At 35.0% G+C, this 2,591-nt stretch overlaps 1 long non-coding RNA gene across 1 annotated transcript; it reads left to right on the top strand.

The window, feature by feature from the left end:
* LOC109466401 lies at positions 1-842 on the top strand. The gene is made up of 3 exons (XR_002140020.1): positions 1-76; positions 266-405; positions 644-842. It is a non-coding gene; the product is annotated as an uncharacterized LOC109466401 (long non-coding RNA).
* The last annotated feature ends 1,749 nt before the right edge of the window (positions 843-2,591 follow it).

Genomic DNA, 2,591 nt, shown 5'->3' with positions numbered 1-2,591 from the left:
AAGAATAGCACAGCAGCAAGAAAGGCACCAGAAGAAAAAGCAGGCTGAACTGTCATCTTCTGTGGAGACTGTAAAGGTAACCGTAAGTGTAATATGAATGCCATGAGACTTCTTTTTTTCACTTGCTGTTCTTACTCTGAGTGACTTTCTTTTTTTCACTTCATGAAATAAATAAATAAATAAATAAACTTGTCTGAGGTGTAGCAAAAAAAAAATTGTTGTACTTACCTGCAATGTTACACTCTTGTCTCTACTCTATCATCAGGAGCCAGTGTCCTTCCGATCGGGGGAGTTTGTCGCTGTTTGGTACAGTGACCTCCACGACAGACCCACTTGGTACCCAGGGTCTGTCGTGGAAGATGGTGTCCAAACAGCGACACTTACCTTCTTCCACCCAAGTTGCAGGTATTTATCTACTCTCTATCATTTAAAAAAATTTGTACCTTTAATTTTCTTGATGTATCATACACAATTCAGTCACATGCATGTGTCAGTCTGATTCTTTTTTCGCAGTCGCAGTGATAAGAAACAAATATCAATACAAATCAGTGTAATGATGGTTTAAATGTACTACTCCTAAAATTTTATAAGTTTTAAGTTTATATATTTGAAGTTTCTTTTAATAAAAGAATTGGCTTTTCAGGAGGAATGTTCCAACTGCCAGCTGTTGCTGATATCAGAGGGGTAGAAAAGAGGTTTGTTCTGACCAATGTAGCTGTCACACCAATTAGTGGAGGGAGGTACTGGAGGGTGGAGAACCGGCATAGAGTTGATAGGTTGTGTAGCGAGTTTCACTAAGGTATGAGTTTGGTGTCCTCCTGGCTAATTTGGCATTTTAAGTTTCCATCATTTTCTCACAAAGAAATTTAGAAAGAACTGTAGTTGTACTGAATATTGATACCTGGGTACAAAAGGGTTATGAATATGATTTTAATTTTTATGGACCATATAGATGACGTCATCACATATTATTGCCCCAAATGTAATTATTTTTAAAGTTATAATCTAGCACTTTGGTACAAGTAACTGAAATAAAAATATGATTTTCATGTGCATAATGGTCAAAGCTACAAACATGCGTTTGCACAAATTGATATCTACTAATTACCCGTAGTTATTAGAGAATAAGTAGATTTTAATTAGGCAATTATTAGGTTATTCTCTGACAACTACAGATAATTAAGTAGATATCAATTTGTGCAAACGTACGTTTGTAGCTTTGACCATTATGCACATGAAAATCATATGTTCATTTCAGTTACTTGTACCAAAGTGCTATATTATAACTTTAAAGATAATTACATTAGGGGCAATAAAATGTTATGACGTCGTCCATATGGTCCAAAAAATTATCTTCATAACCCTTTTGTAGCCAGGTATCAATATTCAGTACAACTACAGTTCTTTCTAAATTTCTTTGTGAGAAAATGATGGAAACTTAAAATGCCAAATTAGCCAGGGAGGATACCTTAAATAGATAAGTAAAGCAAGCCTGTTTTTGGCCAAAAGTTGTTTGAAAAAGTTGTGTCATCAACAGAATACTGAATAAACTGAATACATTGATTACTGTGTACATTGCATGTTTACTCAAGACACCCTCTGACCTTGAAAAATGCTGACCTTGTCATGATAAATTACATTGTCAACCATTATGAAACTCATTATAACATTTGCCCTTGTCATGACAAATGCATTGTTTACATTGTCAACCTTTATTATGTATCTCGTTATAACATTTGCCATGTACATTTATTGTGCAAGTGTAAAGTTTAGCTGTTGATGCATTGTAACACGTCGTGAATTGTGACATTTTCACACAAGTTTACCTTTGACCTTGACCATTGGATCTTGTTAATTAAGGCAGTTAACATTTGCTGACATTCTGTGACACTTTTTAATAATAGAAGACATCACAATGGTGAACATCATAAAAGTACATGTATATTAAGTACATGTATACTGCACAAAGAACCTCGTACATGTACAGTAATATGCTGGCGAAGCACCACTTGTGTAACCAAAAATGTTGATTTACTTACCCAAATTTAATCTTTTTTTTTTAAAGTAGAGATAAGATGAGTTTTCTTGTGTCAAAGAACACCAGGAGGTGCTATTATGTGTGCAATATGGGAAGACAGGGTTGTTCCTGTCAAGAGATACAGGTGTGTGAACTTTGGAGGATTTTTCCTCCTCCAGAGGTCAAAGGTCACGCTGCCACCTGAGTGATTTGTTCTGAAAAGCATACTTTGACCCTGTGTAAAAACACAATAAAAGGTTATGAAAGTTCAGGACTCTGTGGAGTGATTCTATGTAGTACATATTATCAGTACATGAGATAGAATAAGCTTTCCAGCTTTTACTTACCTTTTTATCATCCCTCAAAAAAGCTATTTTGTTAATTTTCACAGAAAATTGCGCGTCCGACTGGTTTTGCGGGCAGATTTTGGAAACTTCGAGGAGCCATATCTCGGCAACCGCTTAAGATATTTGCTTCATTTAAAAAGCCTTTTACTTCTCTAAATGAGCTCTATCAAAAACAGTAAAAATCATTATTGTATTGTCTTTTTCAAATTTTGGTTGGAATACCTAGT

Source organism: Branchiostoma belcheri, unplaced genomic scaffold (genome assembly GCF_001625305.1).
Source record: "Branchiostoma belcheri isolate BF01 breed outbred unplaced genomic scaffold, Haploidv18h27 scaffold1651, whole genome shotgun sequence".
Classification (NCBI taxonomy): Eukaryota; Metazoa; Chordata; class Leptocardii; order Amphioxiformes; family Branchiostomatidae; genus Branchiostoma; species Branchiostoma belcheri.
The sequence above is the reverse complement of the archived record's forward strand: the minus strand, read 5'-3'. Positions and strand labels throughout refer to the sequence as shown.